The sequence below is a fragment of the Lycorma delicatula genome, chromosome 4, assembly GCF_047948215.1.
Source record: "Lycorma delicatula isolate Av1 chromosome 4, ASM4794821v1, whole genome shotgun sequence".
Taxonomy (NCBI): Eukaryota; Metazoa; Arthropoda; class Insecta; order Hemiptera; family Fulgoridae; genus Lycorma; species Lycorma delicatula.
This window is the reverse complement of record NC_134458.1, coordinates 15324251-15337202: the sequence shown is the minus strand read 5'-3', so window position 1 is coordinate 15337202 and position 12952 is coordinate 15324251. Positions and strand designations below refer to the sequence as shown.

Below are 12952 nucleotides of genomic sequence, written 5' to 3'. Positions count from 1 at the left end.
AACCAATAACCAATAAACCAATGATTGGAAGAATCCTGAAAGGGACAAAAAGGAGAACACTTTTTGTAAAGAATAGGTCCGTTTTACAATCGTCTTTTGTAATACTGCACGGTAACACACAATGAACAACTGTTGTACGGTGAGAAGAGACCAGGCTTCGAATTCATGGGAGCAAAGCCTCGGTCGACTCTTCTCATGCTTTGACTTGGGTTCGGTCCTACAGGTAAAGAGGCTAACAGTATAAACAGCCCACTAAGACCAGCTAAAAATGAGTTCGGCGGAGTTCCGCGAATCAGTCTGCGAGGCGTTACGACGTCGGTCCCGGAAGTGCAGTTCTGTAAAGAGTTCAACGAGGAGAGGCTGCGAGTTGTGCAAATTCGGTCTAGCGAGACGTACGACGACGGTCCAGCGTAAAGAGTCACAGGTGTAAGTCTGCGAGACGAGTGTGCAAGACGTAAGTCCAATGAGGAAAGTATCCAGTTCGATACAATTAAGGTGACGCAACAATCAATTCTAGTAACAAAGAAATTCTATTGGTGAGTTACAGTAAAACTATAAGTGTGTAAGTGAAAGAAATAATTTAATGGACTGCATTCATAAACTGTTAGGGTAGACAACAAAAAGGGATTTGCAAGTGAATTTTATAAGATTGTTTGTTAATATAAGACAAGTGGTTAAATAGTGATGAAACTAGCGTTTCTTTTGATCTGAATACTAGTTTTCTGTTTATATACCTGTAATAAATTTGGAAAGATTATTTATTTTAAACTCTCTTGTGTGTAATCTGTATTATTATGTACTATTGACATACTATCACTATTTGTTCTGTTGTTATTGACATATAATATTCTTTGTTGATTACGTTACGTATTTTTCTCTGCTTTTATGTCATGCTTACCGTTATGGTTATGTTACGTATTATGTCATGTAATTATTGTTTACTACTATTATCCCGACTATTATTGTGACTGTAATTACTATATTAATATTTGTGTTCATTAATTGTTTAATTATTGTCACTTATTATTATTATCATTATTTTATTTATTACCATTGTTATTATAAATTAATGTAATAATTTGAACATTTTATACCGATAAACTATAATTATATAAACATTATAAATTGTCAACAACTTCTCAATATTCTGATCTAGCCGCGCGGAATACCACGCGACAATATGTTTTGGCAATTTTTATTGACATTGAAGAAGCATTTCCTTCCTTGTGTTGGAGTTCTGTCTTCTGAGTTAGAACACCGCAACATTCCCGTAGCCCTACAGACCGTAGTGCATGACTATTTGTCTAATCGTACGGCTCTGTTTAAAGATTAACACCTAGCTGTGGAAAACTCCGTCACCAGGGGAACCCCGCAGGGTTCTGTCTCGGTCCCTTCCTGCGGAACCTGGTATTTGACGGATTTCTGGGACTGACATTTCCAGACGGGGTCACGGCCCGGGCTTTCGCCGATGACTGTCTCGTTTTAGTTCGTAGTAATTCACGACCAAAACTGAAGACGCAGCGCAGGCGGCCTTGTCAACTGCAGAGGACTGGATGGACATGCAATGATTTAAAGATTTCTGTGCCCAAGACGAAGTTTATGCTTCTCACGGGTGCAGGCAAATTATTGTATAGTCGTATCCGCCATATTAAATTTAATGACTGTGTAATCAGCCGAGTTAGAGTTCTTAAGTACCTAAGTGTTTTGTTTGATGAAAACTTGCTATTTAGAAACAACATTAGGCAAGTAACGGCAAATGGCAGATGGTTGTCGGGCCGTCAAATGTACATGGAGTACCGAGGTGTCTTCTAAAGCATGACCTCTTACGCGGCGCCCGTTTGGGCGCATAGGTTAGATATGAACAGAGCACTTCTTCAAAATTTAAGGAGTGCCCAGAGCACAGGCTCAATTGTATGCACTGGTGTTTTTAGAACAACCTCCTACGAGGCTACCACCGTATTGGAAATGGCTCTCCCAATCGATTTAGTGATGAAAGTTCAGGCAGCCATGTGCAGATTGCGAAGAGGCCGGGAGGCCGAGGTATTTGGGATACGGTTTCGACCCAGGCAAGTACCGGAGCGGAACGGTGATCACAATGCATCGGATCTAAATTTCATTCAGTTGCCCATAACCCGCTTGCGGAGGAGGCTGCAGAGCCTGGCGATTGAAGCATGGCATATGGAATGGGACACCACGACTAAGGAAAGATCCTTGTACAAGTTTATACAAGATCTGGGGGGATGGTATGCCTCGAGCTCGTTTATAAGGGCAACTGGTGCCCAGGTGCTCACCAACCACGTTAACTTGAACAAACATCTGTTTCAGTTCCGCCTGGCAGTTGATGAGCTGTGCGTCTGCGGGGAGGTACATTCAAATGAACACCTGATGTTTGACTACTCAGCTCTTCAGGGGGCCAGAGACCGGGCCACTCTGGAACTTAGAGGACAAAGAAAAATTGGCCACTCACAAGCGGCGACTCGATGTGGGGGAGAGCCGCATTGTTGGAGAGTGTGTGAGAGTTCTTAGATGCGGTTGCATTATTCAACCGGCATCCGTAATTTGCTTAAGGGAAAGACTCTTACCGCATTGCCGTGGGAAGCTACCCCTGAATATGGCTGACCACTAGCCGATTATTATAACTCCCAAGCGCTATAAAATGGTGAACAGGTACTTTCTGGCATTCAGCGACCTAGGCCTGGCAGCGAATTGCTGTCTAGACGAAATAAATTTAATTTATGAATGTCATATATATTTTTAGTAGTTGACGGGGTGCGTCTACCCATTTTAGCAAATATATGACAAGTGAGCGGTTAGGACACGTAAGCCGGTGGTGTATGGTACCATCCTTAGTCCGCTCACGCTGTTAGGTAAGTTCTAAGAGCTATGTTAGGATACTAGTCGCTAAACTGTTCGAGGCTTAGTTGCCGTTTGTGGCACAGACATTCGGTCTTATCCTTTAGGGCGACCGAATGGGGTGATGGCGGGAGAAATGCCAAGCAACTTAACCCATGAAGCAGTTTTGAAAAAACATGTCTACTGTAGCGCCCCCTGGCGGCTTATAACCGTAAAAATAATCTAAGAACCTGCTCTGAGGTGATAGTTACAAAATGTCAAAAACCGCATCAAAATCGGCCTAGCCCCTTTAGACAAACACATCTACTGCAGTGCCCCAGGGTGGCCTATAACCGTAAAACAGGTCTAAGAACCTACTCTGAAGTGTAACCTTGTAGCTAAAACCCGCATCGAAATCGGTCCAGTAGCTTTTGAGGAAACTGGTAACAAAAATACACACACAAAACCTCTTACTCCAACCGTATATACAGTCTCTGTTCCGTCGTGAGTAAAAGAGCTTTTTGTAACATTTTAACAGAATCCTTTAAATTATTGTAAGACAACTAATATTTGATCCAGAAAGTATCACGTTAGGAAAAAATACTTAACTAATTTATATTTAAAAATATAAATCGATCGTTTTTTAGATTGATTTTACTAAATGAGACGAATCTAAAATAATCTATATGATGAACTGATTTAGGAAAGACAAGACGTAGACACACCTGTATTATAATACAAGAAATGTACATTCCGCTTTGAAGTACTTAAGCTATTAATATATTTAAGTAGAAGTTGCCAGTGAACTAGAATATACCTGAATCTCGCACCTTACACAGGTTATAACAAAAGCTATTGATACGCAAATAACCCTTTTTTTACGACGTAACACGTCACTGACAACTTCTTAGTCAAATTCGTAAATGTAATACACCCTACTGTCTTAAACATATATTATGTAAATCAATATTTAGTCCGAATATTACTAGGAGTGTTATTATTTTACAAAATAACAATTTTTCGTACAAAGCTGAAGCGGATTAGGAAATTATCGGCAGTTTCTTCTGTTTCTTTTTTCATGTATCTTAAAAGAACGTCGAGACGACTATAAGGTAATGTCTACGATAAATAACATCGACTGAAATTTACGTTATAACATAAAATATCCAAAAGGGATCTTTTTTGTAAAAAATATTGTTCAAGATGCATTTTAAAATAAAATCAGTTTTTTAAAAATAAAATATGAAATTCAAAAAATTTTACTAAATTTTTGTACGGTTTTAAAAATGTTTTTGAACAGGAATTACTTTAATAAGATTGTAATCTTTTTCTTGATTAATCGTTTAAGAGACATTTTAATAAAAAAATTTAACAAACAAAGATTAGACAAATAAACTTTAACGTCACATTATAAATATTACCCTCAGATTTGTCTCAGTATAATAGAAAATACAGACGAAGGTACACCGATTAATTGAAAGTCATACGTAGTATTTAGAGCAAAAATCCATTTTTTTTATTCCGTTTTCATTACACTAAGCGTTAACTAATAGGTTTGCATATCTGCATCGTTATCCCAAAAATGAAGTATAACGTGAAAAGAAGTCAGACTTCTAGGAAATTCAGATTTTATCTTCTGGTATAACGAATAAAAAGTATAATTTCTATAAGAACGTTGCTGTGTACGATTAATTTACTTAAAAGATTAAAAAGTGTAAACGGCGACTACAAAATCAAATAAATGTAAATAATTGTATTAAAACTTAACGTACCAAAAGGGGTACTCTTTCAGTACCTTCAGTCAGAACATATTGCTTTTCATTAAAAATATAAATTAATTAAAAAGTGATGGCGAATTCGATTCATATCGGCTACAAAATACATTGATTTTCTTGTAAACTTTAAACGGCCACATAATTCGGGTGGCAAAACCAACAGCCGTATTATTCCGTACGGCTAACAGTCCATTCTACGACATTATAATGTGTAGCAAGAGAAAAAACGTACTGATATTAAAGGTATAGACGATATGAACGTCGACATTTAGTAAAATTAAATGTATGCATCGATGTACATACGTGATTACGTTGTACAGCGATGTGATTACGTTTAGGTAAATGTAATACATTTATGGGTATTAATAAACGGTAACTGTAATTCAATACCCTTTAAATAAAAAACTACCGGTTATAATACGAATACCGAAGTTAAGAAACGTCGGATATAATTATTATACGCATTCGAAACCGATCGTTTATATAGTTTGCAGTAGGTAATTTCTAGTACCCACCGGGTTGGTCTAGTGGTGAACGCGTCTTCCCAAATCAGCTGATTTGGAACCCGAGAGTTCCAGCCTTCAAGTCCTAGTAAAGCCAGTTATTTTTACACGGATTTGAATACTAGATCATGGATACCGGTGTTCTTTGGTGGTTGGGTTTCAATTAACCACACATCTCAGGAATGGTCGAACTGGGAATGTACCAGACTACACTTCATTTACACTCATACATATCATCCTCATTCATCCTCTTAAGTATTATCTAAACGGTAGTTACCGGAGGCTAAACAGGAGAAAAAGAGATAATTTCTAGTAGATCGGTTGTAAGAGCATAAAATCCAACCGTAAAAATTTTGTCTAAGCTCAAGAGGAAAAAAATATGCGTAAATTTAATGACAAACAAATATAAAGAATATACAGAAAATATTTAATGACAAATAGAGATAAATAAATAAATTCGCTCTCTCTGTGCGCTCGGTTACCTGTGGAAGGGTGCTGTATAACAGGAAGAGTATTGAAAAATCGATATTTTTCATCCCCTATTAAAGAATATATTAATATATATATTACATATTACATTACACGAATTCCCACCCCAACGTGTTATATAAATAACATATTTATAGGTTGCATATACAGCTGCATAAAAATAAATAGAATTTTTTTTAAATTTTATTGCAAGACGTTTTGAAATTTATTTAAAAATACAAACACGTGAAACTACTTCTAAACACATACACTCGCTTAAAGATGAACTAATGATTATCATTAAAAACCTTTTATTCAAAACGTTTTTTAAACGGTCGGCATCTAATTAGTAAAAAGCATTATTCCTTTCTATTTTTTGTGCTTATTTTTTAACCTCAACATTATTAACATCCTACAAAAATTACATTTTTATTTTCAAATATCACTTCATCTACAAATAATAGCAGTTATTTTCTCATTATCATTCATTACATCAGTTTATAAAAACGAAAAATATATATATTTTTTTTTAATTTTAAAAACAACCGTTCCTGATTCAATCAACTATTGATTGAAAAATTGCTGAAACTGAAAAATATCGGTTCAAAAACCGGAAGAAAATAATAAAAGTCCAGCTAATTAAATAGTTAATAAGGATTTCAGAAATGAAAATATTCCATATTTCTCCAAAATGAAAACAAAAATTCATTCGTAATTATGAAAATTACCGAACAATCTTTTTTTGTTTTATAAAAGAGAATATATGCCAGAGTTTTACGGAGAAGAGAAATACTTTTTCTTATGTAAATGTGGATTCTTCGGGACCTTTATTATTAGTAGTATTATCAATCCGTCTTTCGTACGGTCGACTACCATCTTTGTATATTTAAGTTTGTTTACATTCAAAGAAAACGTAATGTAATAAATAAATAGTACCTAAGATATTTATATAAAGAATATCACAAAACATTATTTTTATGTGCAAGCAAAATTAAATTTACATTATTTAAAAAATATCACGTACAGTCGCTTAACGATAAAACACGTAATAGGTTTTATACGTCACTCGTTAAAATTTTATATATTTTAGTTTTGCTATTCGTTCGACCGCATTTATCAATTAAGCTAGCTATTTTTAGTATTATTTTAATCCTACGTTCAACCGGCCAACGCATTCGATAAAATGTAACTTATATCTTTAAACGGTATGTAAGAATTACCGATTCGATTCGTTCGTTCATATTCACCGCATCCGTTATAATTTAAAACACTAAAAGAAAAAAAATTATTCGATTAATTTACACCGCTAAATTATCGCACGTCTTTGATAATTATGTCTCTAGAGTAAAGACCGCTGAGAAATTTCTCTCCTTAAGGTTGGCAAACCTGTGTTGTTCATGACCATGATAGTAATGTACACACTGAATTGTGTTTATAATTTGTCGTGTTGCAGTATATTTGATTACGAGTTAGTTATTACGATATAAAATGAATAGGAAAATCGATATTACCGGCAAGTATGACATACGTGGAATCATCCGTTTTTTAAACCGTAAAACATTAACCCGGCTGAAATTCATATACTGTTAATGAAAGAAACGTCCGAAAATGGTGTGAAGAGTTTAGAAATAACAAAATTAATATGCATGATGAAGAACGTTCGGGGAGGCCCTCGATATTCACCGAGGACTTGTTGAAACGCTTCGATAATGAAATCATAAAAGATCGTCCGTGAACGATTTCCGACCTAGCCCTTTTTTTTCCTGATGTTTCAAGAACTGTTATCGGTCGCATTGTTCATGACCATTTAAGCTTCAGAAAGGTTTATACACGTTGGGTGCGCACGTCTTAACGGAACATCATAAAAAAATCCGAATGGGATTTGCTTTGGAATTTTTGATATGCTACACAGAAAAAGATGAGGCGTTCCTTAATTCATTTTTACCGGCGATAAAACATGGATTTCGTATTACACGCCAGAGAGAAAACGGCAGTCAAGTGAATGGCGTCATCCTCAATCACTAACCAGACCGGCAAAGGTCAAGCTACAGTCATTTGGACGCAAACTGATGGCCACAGTCTTTTGGGATCGGTTTGGCATACTGATCGAATTCATTCCACGTGGAACGACTATAAATGCCTACTGCGAAACTCCACGTAAGTTACGGCGCGCCATTCAAAATCGCCGACGTGGGCGGCTGACCGACGGCGTTGTCCTGCTGTACGATAATGCATATCCACATGTTCCAGGTCATACACTTGATTTACTGAGAACATTTGGATGGAAAATCTACGATCACCCACCATATAGTCCAGAATTAGCTCCTGATTACCATTTGTTTGGGAAATTTTTGGGTGGTAAGTAATTCGCGGGTGACGATGAACATAAGAATGCAGTTAAGCAGTGGCTAAATGGGCTGGCGGCAGAAGAATACGACGAGGGTATATTGAAGCTGGTGTATCGTTACGATAAATGTCTTCATGCGGCGGAATATACAGAAGTAGTACATGGCATGTAGTTAAAAAGAAATAAAAAAAAATATATAAAGTTTTCAGAATTAATGTTTTTAGAATGAAACGGTCTTTACTTTAGCGATAAACTCTCATAACAAAACGAATCGTTTAATAAATACTGACAGAAAAAAGAGAAGCGGCTTTAAATAAAAAATTTCGTTTGATAATCATTGAAAAAAGTACGGAAAATCTAATAACCGTACATACAGTACAACATTAAAAAGAATGTTTGTAGTTTTGTCTAAGCATTAATCTTTTAATGATATACTCGTAAAACACAGATTATAAAAAATATTACAACGGAGTACGGACAGATAAAAATGAATTTTCACATTAAAAAATTAACGACGGTCAATTACGGTTTTTTAGACAGTTACGATTACTAACAAAGCAATTTTCACATAAGTAGATGAATGATAGTCCCGTTATAACCAAACGAATTCACGTTTACGTTCATGATTATTTCATAGTATCCGAGAAAGATGTCAGTTGCTTAGACGGACTATCTACTACTACAGAAGGTTCATTAATGTTTTTAGTTATTAGCCAAAAGTAATTCATCAGTTCGAGTTAATTTAAAACTTTAATTTATAGTTTCAGCCTTTGAATAACCGATTTAAAAACGAAATAAGATGATTTACAACCCTAAAAGTATTAACTTTCAAGAAACAACAGAACTTTCTAGAATTATTCCTGTAAATTTAGAAGGAAAGAACTTACAAAAAGGAAAAATATCGGGTGGGTCCGACACGCACGAAAATGAAGATGAATCATCTCTAAACATTTAGGTCCGCTTCGAAAAGCGATCAAAGAAAAATGAAACAAGCTTAATAAAAAAGGACGATCAAGAAAGCCTTCGGTACTTGAAGTTTACCTTAAAACTATCTCGCAAAAATCAACCGCCTTCCGGGATGTATGACGACGGTGACAGCAAGGTTTTGCTGTAGTGAAAGAATAACGGAACCGGTTTACAGTTTTTCTAAGGCCCTTCCGACGATCCTGTTCGCGGGTTACCTTTGATTCCTACAACTTCACCCGTTACATTTAACCGATTTTCGCCAGGCACGTTCCGCATCCCTCTTCGAATCTGTAAGAAGACTGTAACATACCCGTATTTTCAAGAAACAATACTGCCCGTGTTATCATTTAATGCAACAACAGATATTCATAATTTGTATAAAACATATAGAAGTGTATAATGTGGAATCGGTTTTTAGTACTGCGTTTATCTAATACGATTTACGACTCGTGAGATTATTTATATACAAACTCATTCATTTTGACCGTAAAGATTATATTCCTATAATAGCTGCAAAAAACTATTATATTTCAAAAATATCTAAAAGAAAAAAACAATAGTTGAATAAGGTGAGTAATATCGGATTTCAATTTTCTACGATATGGCGAAACAGTAAGGAAAATAATTACGAAACTCTTATCAAATACACTACAAATTTACGAAGGACAGGAAACAAGAACACGATACGAATAGTTAATATACGAATAGGACGCGAACAGTATTATATTATTCATACTCCAGCATATGCGCACATACAAAATTAGAAAGAACATGAAACATCTTTACGTCTTTCATTTTGGCACAGTTTTAGAAGTATTCTCGCGTGCGTACACGAATGCCCAACCTAATCCCTATTCTTACAGCCAAGAAAAAACGTTTAGAAACATTATTTTTAGCTTGACCCGAAATGCAGGGTACAGCGCCCAGCCTACAACATGATAAAAAGATAAAAAACTGACGGTATGGTAAATAAGGCCAATAAGCGAAGCAGAAATAGTGATCTTAATTGCATAAACGTAGAAATAAATAATTAGGTCTTTTATTTGATATGTTAATGAAATAAAATAATACATATATATACACACACAGAGACGTAAATATGCGTATCTAAAATTTTTTTAACAGCAATATTTTACAAACTACTAAATGGAAAAAATAGTTTTATACAATAATAAAACTTATTCTTTTGCGTTTTATTGTAGTAAGACATAATTTACTAGAATTAAACTTCAGCAAAATTTACGCTAATAAAAAGTACTCCCGTTTCGTGGATAAAATAAATTCAATATTCAACAAATTTCTTAACAGTTTTATAACAAATTAATATTGAAATATATTTAATAACAGCGTTTTCATCTATCGTTTAAGAAATTAAGAAAAAAAATTAAAACCGGTCGGTTTTAATTTGGTGATCGCGTAAAAACAAATTCAATTTGTTTTTTTTATCTTCATTTACTTGACTGGTTTCATGCAGCTCCCCAAGATTCCCTATCTAGTGCCAGTCATTTCATTTCGGTATATCCCTTAATCCTACATCTCTAAAAATTTGTTTTACATATTCCAAACGTTGCCTACCTGCACCATTTTTCCCATCTACATGTCTCTCCAATATTAAAACGACTATTCGAGGATGCCTTAATATGTGACCTATAACTCTGTTTCTTCTTTTAACTACATTTTTCCAAATGCTTCTTTCTTCATCGATTTGCCGCAACACATCTTCATTTGTCACTTTATCCACCCATCTGATTTTTAACATTCTCCTGTAGCACCACATTTCAAAAGATTCTAATCTTTTCTTCTCAGATACTCCGATCGTCCAAGTTTCACTTCCATAAAAAGCTATGCTCCAAACATATACTTTCAAAAATGTTTTCCTGATGCTTAAATTAATTTTTGACAGAAAGCTCGTTTCGCCTGTGCTATGCGGAATTTTATATCGCTCCTGCTTCGTCCATCTTTAGTAATTCTACTTCCCAAATAACAAAATTCTTCTACCTCCGTAATCCTTTCTCTTCCTATTTTTATATTCAGTGGTCCATCTACATTAATTCTACTACATTTCATTACTTTCGTTTTGTTCTTGTTTATTTTCATGCGGTAAGTTCTTGCGTAGGACTTTATCCATGCCATTCACTGTTTCTTCTAAACTTTTTTTACTCAGCAAAAATTACTATATCATCAGCAAATCGTAACATCTTTATCTTTTCACCTTGCACTGTTACTCCGAATCTAAATTGTTCTTTAACACCATTAACTGCTAGTTCTATGTAAAGATTAAAAAGTAACGGGGATAGCAAACATCCTTGTCGGACTCCCTTTTTTACTACTGCTTCTTTCTTTTGTTCTTCGATTATTACTGTAGCAGTTTGATGCCTGTAAATGTTAGCAATTGTTTTTATACCCCTACACTTGAAACCTAAATTTTTTAAAATGCTCACCATTTTATTTCAGTCTACGTTACGAAATGCCTTTTTTAAGTGTATAAATGCCAACAAGTATGGTGGTTTGTATTTCTTTAATCTTCCTTCTCCTATTAATCTGAGTGCTAAAATAGCTTTCCTTGTCCCTATACGTTTATTGAAACCAAACTGGTCTTCTTACAATTCTTCCATTCTCCTCTCAATTTTTCTGTACAGAATTCTAGTTAAGTTTTTTGACGCATGAGTAGTTAAGCTAATTCTTCTGTATTCTTCACATCTATCTGCTCCTGCTTTTTTTGGTATCATGACAGTAACACTTTTTTAAGCCTGACGGAACTTCCCCTTTTTCGTAATTATTACACACCAGTTTGTATAATCTATAATCGATCTATCGCTTCCTCACCTGCATTGCGCAGTAGATCTGCAGGTATTCTGCTTATCCCAGGAACCTTTTTGTCATTCAAATCTTTTAATGCTGTCATAAATTCAGATCTCAGTATTTTATCTTCCTTTTCATCCTCTTCAACCTCCTCTTCTTTCTCTATAACACCATTTTCTAATTCATTTCCTCCGTATAACTCTTCAATATATTCCACCCATCTATCGATCTTTTCTTTCGTATTATAAATCGGTGTACCATCTTCGTTAAACATAATAGTTTTTATTTTATGTACCCAAAAATTCTCTTTAACTTTCCCGTTCGCTTCGTCTATTTCATTAATGATCGTTTCTCTTTCCACTTTTCTAAAATCCATTCTTCTATCGCTAACTTGCACTTCCTATTTATAGTATTTCTTAATTGTCGATAGTTCCTTTTACCTTCTTCATCACTAGCATTCTTATACTTTCTATATTTTCTACCTTACTTTCTTTACTCAGACCTCTTGCGATGTCCTCCTGAAAAAGCTTCTTTACCTCCTCTTCCTCAAGCTTCACTAAATTCCACCGATTCATTTGACACCTTTTCTATAGGTTTTTAAACCCCAATCTACATTGGGGTTTTTTCACTAAATTATGGTCGCCATCAATGTCTGCTCCAGGATAAGCTTTACAGTCGACAAATTGATTTCTAAATCTTTGTTTAACCATGATATAATCTAACTGATACCTTGCACTACCACCTGGATTTTTCCATGTGTATATTCTTCTATTATGATTTTTAAACTGAATGTTGGCAATTACTAAATTATACTTCGTGCAAAACTCAATGAGTCGGTCCCCTCTTTCATTCCTTTTGCCCAGCCCGTTTTCACCCACAATAATTCCTTCCTTGCCTTTTCCGATGCTTGCATACCAATCTCCAACTATTACTAAAATTTCATCTCCGATTATGTGTTTAATTGCTTCGTCAACTTCATCGTATACACACTCTACCTCATCATCATCGGCACTTGTACGCATGTAGACTCTAGCAATCGTTGTTAGATTCGGTCTTGATTTTGTCCTTATTACAATGAAGTCGTTTTTTTCATGCCACCGAACCTCGCTAATTCCTACTACATCTACATTTAACCTATCCATTTCCCTCTTTAAGTTTTCTACCCTACCAACCTATTTTAGACTTCTAACATTCCACGCTCAGACTCGTAGAATGATTTTTTTTTTTGTTTTTTGGTGATCCCTTCCTTAGTAGTCTCC

The 12952-nt window shown here is 35.1% G+C and overlaps 1 protein-coding gene across 2 annotated transcripts in view; it reads right to left on the bottom strand.

Moving 5' to 3' along the window:
* Nucleotides 1-12952, bottom strand: part of slgA (proline dehydrogenase slgA) — a 308586-nt gene that overhangs the window by 157679 nt on the left and 137955 nt on the right. The gene's annotated exons all lie outside the window — the stretch shown is intronic.